The following is a 10,124-nucleotide window of genomic DNA, read 5'->3' as shown; positions in this document are numbered from 1 at the left end:
GGTTCGAATACGACCTATGTTTGAATAAGAAGCCCCCAAATGACCTTGAGAGGTTTTTAACGACCCTGATTCGAATATGATCCAAGTCGGACCCAAAAGGGGTTAAGCTATGATTCGGATACGATCAAGAAGCCCCCTAGTGAGTTTGGCTTTGCGCCGATCAAAAGGGTTACGACAGCTATGTTCTCTTTGGTTCGAATACGACCTATGTTTGAATAGGAAGCCCCCAAGTGACCATATAAATTCTGGCATCGTGCCGATCAAGAGGGTACCGACAGCTATGCTCGATGAGCAGGAAGCCCCCAAGTGACCATAATAAGATAAGCCGTAAGGCAGGATACCCATGTTTGAACCGCGCATCATGGCAGCAAGTTCTTTTTGGCAACCTTTAATTTGTCTGAGAACTCAAATCTTGCGAGAGGTTAATTCTTTTTGAACTGGAACTTTAAACCGGATTTGAAAGATTTAAAACTGTGGGATACAGATTATCCTTGAACCAGATGTTTGAACCGGATTTGAGAGCTTCAAAAGCTTTGTAAGAGACAAATTTACCTTGAGCCGGATGTTTGAACTGGATTTGAGAGCTTCAAAGCTTTGTGGGAGAGAGATGTCTCTTGAATCGGATTTTAAATCGGAATCTTTATTTTGAACCGACAATTTTTTGACGGCCTTTAAATTTTCATCAATATGGCGGTGTCCTCCGGAACCGGGTTATCATTCCCTCCAATGACCCGGAGTTCCGAGTCATGTCATTGTAGCACCCGAGTCTTAAGACTACTCGAGGACTTGGCTTGAGACTCTCCATATTTGACCATGATATAAACCGGTATGAGTCCTTCAACAGTGCAATGATATAATAACCCCGTCGTGCGTTGGAGAGCTTACAAGTCAGAATAATTGCTCTTTTAATAAAGAAAACAATATAAAATATATGCTGGATGGATTTCACCTGATATGTTAGACCGGAGACTATTCACCACGGATTTGATGATCACTGGAATCCATCACGGGCGAATCGACCGCAGGAGCAGAAAGATGAGCCGGTCACGGTGTTGTAAGCCGGTCCGGACGAGCAAGTTGCCCTCCGTGTTGTAAGCTGGCATGGATGCATGAACCGGTCTCGCAGGTGGATGCGCGAGTCGTCCGTGGCATTGTAAGACGGCGTGGACGGGCGAGTTGGCTGGTGCGTTGATGTAACAACCGGACTACGGGGACGGCGACCTGTGCGTGCTTATTGGACAATTTGTGTGGTCCTGACGAGTTGATGCAGACTGGACCGCGGGAACGGCGGCTTGCACGCATATTTGTTGAGCAGCGTGGCATGGACGAATGCTAGTGCATGCACTCCGTATCCGCGGTATGATGGCATAAAAAATTTATCCTGTGTAAAAATATTACAGGGCAAAGTAATTGTTCTTTAACAAAAAACAATATGTGTCAAAAATAGATTTGAATGGATTTCACCTGTTTTGTTCAGATTATGAAGGATTCATTCAATGCAACAGAGGCAGCTCTGACAGACCAACGATTCAATATATCCAGGGCGGCTTAACACGACACAGGCGGCTCACTGGCAGCGGGTGACAAATTGATGAGGTGATAACCGATCAACGGAAACGCAGCAACGGACGATCCGATGAGGCCGCAAGCGGCAGAGTCCAAATCCAAACCTCCCTCTACGTCCTTTCCGGGTCGTGATTGCTTTGTCCTTTTCTTCTTTGTCTTCATGTGATGAAGAAACAGCAGTAGCTTTTGGTCTCCTCGTATAAGTAGTACCAGCAGCAATACATTTGTAACACCAATTCTTTGCAGTATGCCTTCAGGTGCACTTTGTGTAATATAGTATGTTATGTTGTTCAACATCTTTCACACCACATGAACGCAGTCCAGAAAACGAGGCCGCTACTGTCCCTCACCACTACAGGAGCCTTTTGGCCAATCAACGCACGCGCGGGGACGCATCCAAAAAGAATCAGGTGTGGCGAGCCAGCCGTCGGACAGAGCAGACCATCAGAGGCCAGCGTAGTGAGGACAGCGGGTCGAACCTGCAACGACTCAGTGTACGACGGTGAGGGCGGCTCAACACAAACCTCGCTGCAGTGGTGATGGAGGCAGGCGGGTCAAGCGGAGGCCTCGACAGCGAAGGAAAACGCCTGTGAGAAATCACAGCGGTGGCTTGTACCTTAAAGTATGTATGTAATGGAGCCTGGAAACGGCGGCTCAAAGCAGGATGACAATGGAGGAGCGGAGGGCCGGTCCGGCGACTCAGCGCGGAACGGCAGCGGAGGAGTGTAGGGCCGGCTCAGCGACTCAGCAGAAGCCGCGACGGCTCGGACGAGAGACGCGGCCGCAGAGGCGCATGGCGGCGTGGCTGGCTTGAAGCCTCGAGGAAACGTCCACGAGGCCGGGCGGCTTGAGGCGCGGCGGTACGAGTCAGGGCGGAGGTGGCGACTCAAGGCCACAGTGGAGGACACGGAGGCGCGGGGGCAGGTGAGGCCATGGAGGCGCGGGCCGCGAGGGCAGCTCAGAGCGAGGCCGAGCCGTCATGGCTCGAGGCGGCGCGAGGTGACCTATGGCGCAGATGCGAAGTGATTCCAGCGAGGCCCGAGTCCGCGCCCACGTCCCCTTCCGGGTCATTGTGTGTTTGACGGATCCAAGTTCGTGTCGTCCTGGTCGTTTGACTTCCTCCAGCACGCGAGAAACAATGGTTGAATTAATCCTTTGATTTTAAGAAGCGGTTTAGATCTTCACGTGGTAGCTGGCGGCAACTTGTGATTTGACCACTTGCCAGGCGCACAGTATGCTCCAAAAATTCCTCGATGGTTGTTTCCAGGTCATTGCTATTTCCGGATCGGGCCCAGTTGAAAAGATTGGGTTGTTGACTTGTGGCCTTCCCCTTGGTAATTGAAAAAACTTGGCAGAGATAGTACTATTCTGAACCATAGTAGCATCTGTCTGAGCAGATCACTTTACGAAGCCACCTCGGGGCTTGATCCTTGCTCACCCACGCGCCGGTTGATACAGATTCATCTAACATGGCGGACGGCCGTCGCAGTACAATTTCTATCGGCCCTGGCGACCCGCAACTGTAGCCGCAAAAATTGACCTTCTATTCTGTTTCGATGGATCGCGCTGAATTGACGATATGCAGAAGAACCTCAAATTCTAAATTCCCTTGAACTCAATCTCATATATGTCACCGATGAGCACTTCTTCAATATTGACTGATGATCGTTTATGTGAATTCTTCCACGCCGGCTCTTGTTCAGCCGGAAAAATTGTGAACTTCCCGATCCCTATGAGAGATCCCTTTAAGAATTCAACACCACTGTGCGCGAGCCCCAAGGTGGGCGCCAACGCATCTATGTGGATTTGTCATGGCAGATGTCCTTAGTGTGACGACTTAGTCGCGAGGCCAACGCATCTGTGTGGTAGCTTGAGAGGGGTTGAGCGGAATCGAGAGACGCAACACAAGACAAGGGTTTAGACAGCTTCGGGCCCCGGGAAACATCATCCGGTAATAACCCTACATGCTGTTTGTGGCTAGGTCTCATTATGATCATGAGGGAGTCGTCGGTAAGCCGGCTCTTTGTGTCTAGCCCTAGAGATTATTTTCTGTCCCTCTTTGGGGAGCCCTGCCCCTCCTTATATATGTTGAAGGGGTGGGTTACATGTGGAGTCCTAGTAGGACTAGGACTAGTCTATCCTTTCTCACAAGTTGAATACAAGTCCGGGTCTTGCTTCCTCGTAAAGGAAATATTCGTCATCCCTTTTCTCTTAAGCCGACCCACCAGAGTATAAGCCGGCCTGCTGGGCCTTGGCCTTTGTTGTCCGTCTGATCCACCCGCCGGGTCTCCAATGAGTCACAATGTCCAGGCGGGTTACATGTAAACCGCCATGTCCAGGCGGATCGCCAGTGAGTCGCCAAGCTCCAGCCAGGTCTCTAGTGAGTCGCCAAGCCTAGCGGGGTCATGATTCCGGCCGGGTCATACCGCGGGGTATATCCCCGACATTAGCCCCCAGTTTAATTTGGATTTATCCATGTTAAACTGATCCTGTAAAATAAACACAAGAACAAACTTGATAGGTTGTGCTCTGGGTTAAATATTTTCCTGAATCGGCACCTGATCATCTTTAAGTCCTTGTCATTTCCTCCTGGATGCATACTCAATGATCTTATAGCTAATCTCTTTTAACAGATATGTCCAAACCTTGCCAATGCAAACATCCAGATACTTCTTTTGAGAAATCCAGGTCAATAGGCCAGCTTCAGAGCCAATTTGCAGACATTGGTATCTTATAGAGAAATATTGTAATAAATATTGAATCGGCTTCCAAAGCGCCGGCTTAAAAAAATATTGGTCTTGAAAAACTCATCTGACTTTCAGCCGACTTGTAGAACTTGCCGGTTTATCATTGCCAAAATGTCCGGTTTGTAAATATTGATAGCACCGGGTCATAATTGTTGCCAACGCCGGGTCATAGTTATTGGTGACGCCGGGTCAATCTGGTTTACTCAAAAACTGAGAATTTGAAGATTTTCTCCCTTATATCCATATTACCTGTAGCCCCCAAGTCTTGAGCAGAAACAAAGTGATGACTTAAGACTTGCTTCAATATAAATACTGGCACTTTGAAGAAATCCATGTTGTTCATCTTAGTCACTAGTAAAGACTGAATACTCCATATATGTAGCCCCCAAGTGTCGGGTTGTCATGCTTACAGCAACCTAGGACTTGTAATTGCCTTATACTCATAAAAAACTATAACCAGTATAGCCCCCAAGGGACGGGTCATTATGCAATAATGAGCAGGGACTTTATAAATATGATCATATAGACTTGAACAACAACGTGTAGCCCCCAAGGGCCGGCTCAGTAAGATAATATTGAGCTGGGACTTTATATATATACTTCTTTTGAAAAGAACATCATATGATGTAACCCCCATCATGAGGCTTGAATCCACGTCCACAAGGTTAAGAGCTTTGTGCTTTACCAACTGAGCAGTGGACCCTTCAATATAATGGAATAAAACTTATGTACCTTGAATTGTTGACAGGAGCAATTGGTAGCCCCCAAGGGTCGGCTTATTTAAAATGTGATGAGTCGGGTCTTTAATAAGTTGAGGAAAAAATGACTTTGCATTAGCCCCCAAGTGCCATGGTGCATGCTGGAAGTGACATGGGACTTGTATATTCGATGTAATCTCGATTTGAATAATGTAGCCCCCAAGTGCCGGGTCGTAAGCCTGCAGCAACTCGGGACTATTCCTTCCATTGTAGAATAAATTATATCCATTGATAAAATAATATCCATTGCGCTGAAGCGACTTTGAAAACCTCATTCGTAATATTGGTGATTGATAACCACAATAAAAATCCAGCCATGTTGGCTATTAAAGATTTGAATAACCCGGTTTGAAGACCTCAATCATTCAATATCATAATGAAAAATCCAGCCAAGTTTGGCTATTAAAGATTTGAATACCTCATCGGTTGATAAGTAAATCCGGAGTTTAAATACCTAGCGGCTCTTGGCCCATGACGACTTAATGCGCATTCATTGTAAGACAGAATTTTTGTAACCCGGTAGCCTATAGCCCTTGAGAAAATCAATAATTGATAACCCTTTTGAGACACCAATTTCAGTGATGAGCTTGGACTGAAGCATTTATATAAGTCATAGTTCTGCAAATCCTGCACAGAGTTTAACAACATATGCCCTGGCGACCTAACGTCAAGAGCCAGTGCGGGTAACCACCCAAATGTAGTCTTACCCTGCACACAAGTAGATCACAAGAACCCTTGGCGGTTTGCCTCAGGGCGGGTCATAATCTCCCACATATAACCAATGTGATAATCAATTTGTACTGCCGGTTTACATGACCTATGCAGTAAGGGTGATAACCCAATCCTTAGAATCCAGTGCTTCCACATAGATGATGATTGTTATAAGCTGGCGACTTATAGTCAAAAGTCAAGCCGGGTTAAGCATAAAACACTTATATACATTTGAGATATAATCCAAAAAAGGTCCCAAGTCAAAACCAAAAATGTTCGCAAAAAAGACTTTTAAAAAAATTTAAGGCTTCTGATTCGTATACGATCATAAAACCATTCCAAAGGGGTTGAGCTAAGATTCAAATACGATCATATAGCCCCCAGTGGCTTTGACATTGCGCCGATCAAGAGGGTACCGATAGCTATGTTCTCTTTGGTTGGAATACGACCTATGTTTGAACAGGAAGCCCCCAAATGACCTTGAGAGGTTTTTAACGACCCTGATTCAATACGGTCCAAGTCGGACCCAAAAGGGGTTAAGCTATGATTCGGATATGATCAAGAAGCCCCTAGTGAGTTTGGCTTTGCGCCGATCAAAAGGGTTACGACAGCTATGTTCTCTTTGGTTCGAATACGACCTATGTTTGAACAGGAAGCCCCCAAGTGACCATATATTAGTATTGCACCGATCAAGAGGGTACCGACAGCTATACTCGATGAGCAGGAAGCCCCCAACTGACCATAATAAGATAAGCCGTAAGGCAGGATACCTATGTTTGAACCGCGCATCATGGCAGCAAGTTCTTTTTGGTAACCTTTAATTTGTTTGAGAACTCGAATTTGTGAGAAATTAATTCTTTTTGAACCGGAACTTTAAACCAGATTTGAGAGTTTAAAAGCTTTGTAAGAGGCGAATTTACCTTGAGCCGGATGTTTGAACCAGATTTTGAGAGCTCAAAAGCTTTGTAAGAGACAAATTTACCTTGAGCTGAATATTTGAACCGGATTTGAGAGCTTAAAAGCTTTGTAAGAGACAAATTTACCTTGAGCCGGATGTTTGAACCGGATTTGTTAATTTTAAGCCGGAAATTTTCTGACGGCTTTTAAATTTTCACCAATATGGCATTAGCCTCCGGAACCGGGTTATCTTCCCTCCAATGATCCGGGGTCTTGAATCTCACAATGTTTTACTAAGTCATGTCATCGTAGCCCCCGAGTCTTAAGACTACTCGAGGAGTTGGCTTGAGACTCTTCATGCTTGATCATGATATGACCAGTGGATTTCTGGAATATGTTGAACCTCGATGGGTTATAATTGACCCTGTCCATTGACCCGTCCGGTGTAGGCAAGGGCCATAGCTTGATGGCCTCTTTTGTTATGGAGAATTATTCTGTATAAGAAACTGCACAAACGAGAGTAATTGTTCTCGAAGAAAAAAATGTATCAAGAAAAATTGACCGGATGGATTTCACCTGATTTATCCGCGACATTGTAAGCCGGCGCGAACGGAGAGAGTCGGTACCGGCGTTGTAAGCCGGCGCGAATAGAGAGAGTCGGCACCGGCGTTGTAAGCCGGCACGGACAAAAGAGTCGGCCGCAACATTAGAAACGGCAAGGGCGTGGGCGAGTCGGCCGCGGGTGCGGACGACGAGTCGACAGCGGGAGCAGCTAACTGTCGTGGATTTCACCTTATACGTCAAGTCAGTATTATCCACTGCAGAGTTGATGATCACCTTGGTGAAGCTGAAATCAATCATGACCGAGTCGGCCACGGGAGCAGGTAGATGAGCTGGCCGCGGCGTTGTAAGCCGGGGCGGACGACGAGTTGGCAGCGGGCGCGGACAATGAGTCAGTCGCATGTGTTAATGTTACGGGGGTGGCGACTTGCGCACATATCCATCCGGCAGCACGGCACGGACAAGCGCTAGTGGAAAAATAACATTGACGCAAGCCCCTTTATGACACCTTTGTAACGAGTCCAGGTCTCCACATTGGGTAGTAGTCTACCAATAATTAATCACACCAGCCTTGACGTGATTGATCTAGCAATACTTTGCTTCTTTCTTTGACTGCCATTGATTTGCTGCAAATTTAATATCAGTACTTGCCTGTTGGGATTCCTGCCCAGGGCCAGGGATCAACCATGACGGCAAGGTGCCGGCAACGACAGCAAGGTAATAGCCAAGGCCCAAGGGCGACTCACCGCAGCCCCTAGCAGACGATGGAAACGACGTGGCGGGTCTCGGCCACGGTGGCTCAGCGCGTGGCGGCGGCGGCGGCTGAGACGGATCCGAGGCAGGTCGCAGAACGGCAGCTGAAGCCGCGGTGGCTCACTGGCAGCAGCAGTGACCGGGTCGCGCGGGGGCGACTGGTGGAGGTGGCAGAGGCAACTAGCGGCTCAAGGCGCAGCGACGGAGGCCGCAAGAACCGGCCGGCGCGCCGGAGACGGCGAGCGCACGGGAGGCAACCGGTTGAGATGGAGGATGCGGATTGCAGTAGAAGTAGACCGATGAGGCGACTTAGCACAGAGCAATCCGGAACAGAGGACACGCGTGGCGCGGAACTTGGTGATTCCCGCTAGGAGTCGTGCAGGCGCGGCCACGAGGAAGAAGAACGCAGTCGACGAGGCACGGAGGCGCATGAGCCGGAGGCTGGGACGGAGATGCGCAGGCCAGAACCAGGACGGAGGGCGCTTTGCGCAGGCAGGCTCAGAAGTGCTGCGGCAGAGACGGCAGGGCCGAAGTCGGTAGTCGCGGTGGAGATGCCTGATCGTGGAGCCCAAGTCCAAGGAGTACTACTAATCCCATCAAGAATATATACGTACATACATGCCTCACTTTCCTTTGATTGATCCTTCACGTGGGGTCATGGTAACAAGTACTAGTATTCCACAGTTGAATTGTTTATTAGTAGTGAATTGGCATCGCTGATTTGTCTTGTAATGGCGCACTGCTCCTGGACTGCAGCTTTTTCCTTTGCTCCCCACGAAGTGAGTTTAAATCCGGTCTGAACAAGGTCTCGGGAAGAGTATTGGGTGCAGGCGCATAGTGTTTTGGCATGGATCCGTCCGTGACTCTGCAAGTTCGAAGTCCCCTCGTTCGCGTGATGGTGTTTTGGCAAATCACTTCATCGACGCGACGGAGTGGAAATCTGCGTCAACCGCCCTGACGTGATGTGCTACCCCGCTCCTGCAGGCCTCGGTCGTATGTCATCTTTTTCATCTGCAGGGACCACCGAGCAGGTCTCAAACGCGTGATTCCAATGGTGGGACCTACCGGAATGGATAGCTTGAAATGTCGAGCGTCAATTGTTGTCACGGGTCGGCGAGATAGTTTGATGAAAAAGTAGATCAACCGACGGCTGAGGACATCTGAGCAAATTAAATCGGACAGAAACACCCATGGCAGTGCCTATAACGCCTTGGAATTTTTTTCCTCGAGCCTGGTACCAAATTAGATCGGAATTGACCCGACGAACTTTCGGGAAGATGTAATCCTTTCGAGCTGGTTTTTCCCATCAGGAAAATTGCAAACTTCTCGATTCTTGAAAGAGATCCCTTCAAAAACTCAACACCATCGTGCGCAGGCCCCACGGTGGGCGCCAACTGTCATGGATTTGTCACGGCAGATGTCCTTAGTGTGAGGACTTAGTCGCGAGGCCAATGCATCTATGTGGTAGCTTGAGAGGGGTTGAGCGGAATCGAGAGACGCAACACAAGACAAGGGTTTAGACAGCTTCGGGCCCCGGGAAACATCATCCGGTAATAACCCTACATGCTGTTTGTGGCTAGGTCTCATTATGGTCATGAGGGAGTCACCGGTAAGCCGGCTCTTTGTGTCTAGCCCTAGAGATTATTTTACGTCCCTCTTTGGGGAGCCCTGCCCCTCCTTATATATGTTGAAGGGGCGGGTTACATGTGGAGTCCTAGTAGGACTAGGACTAGTCTATCTTTTCTCACAAGTTGAATACAAGTCTGGGTCTTGCTTCCTCGTAAAGGAAATATTTATCATCCCTTTTCTCTTAAGCCGGCCCACCAGAGTATAAGCCGGCCTGCTGGGCCTTGGGCCTTGTTGTCCGTCTGATCCGCCCGCCGGGTCTCCAATGAGTCACAATGTCCAAGCGGGTTACATGTAAACCGCCATGTCCGGACGGATCGCCAGTGAGTTGCCAAGCTCCAGCCAGGTCTCTGATGAGTCGCCAAGCCCGGCCGGGTCATGATTCCGGTCGGGTCATACCGCGGGGTAATATCCCCGACAAAACCGTTTATCGGAATGAGGCAAATAATATGGGATTAGAAAGCTACTACAAAACCTCTCCTTCCACATGTTGAAAGTTTTCTCT

The sequence above is a fragment of the Triticum urartu genome, chromosome 6 (assembly GCF_003073215.2).
Source record: "Triticum urartu cultivar G1812 chromosome 6, Tu2.1, whole genome shotgun sequence".
NCBI classification, from domain to species: domain Eukaryota; kingdom Viridiplantae; phylum Streptophyta; class Magnoliopsida; order Poales; family Poaceae; genus Triticum; species Triticum urartu.
The sequence above is the reverse complement of the archived record's forward strand: the minus strand, read 5'-3'. Positions refer to the sequence as shown.